This window comes from Brassica oleracea, chromosome C5 (genome assembly GCF_000695525.1).
Source record: "Brassica oleracea var. oleracea cultivar TO1000 chromosome C5, BOL, whole genome shotgun sequence".
NCBI lineage: Eukaryota > Viridiplantae > Streptophyta > Magnoliopsida > Brassicales > Brassicaceae > Brassica > Brassica oleracea.
In genome coordinates, this window is record NC_027752.1 from 14,417,167 (window position 1) to 14,417,433 (window position 267).

Sequence of the window (267 nt, forward strand, 5' to 3'; positions counted from 1 at the left end):
TTTACCAACTCAAGCACTATGATCATCTACTCATCAAGCACTATGATCATCCACTCATTTACCAAATTAAGCGTCATCTTTGTTATTTTATTTATTGTTGTTCACTATAAATACCATCACTCATCTCACTTTTTTGTACACTAAAAAAAACAAGAACAAGAGTTTATAATCAAAGAATCATTGCATTTTCTTCTTCCTCCTTATAATAAACTATCTCCCTTATCCCTTACTTATTAAAGGAGGAACATTCATAGAAATAAACCTTGG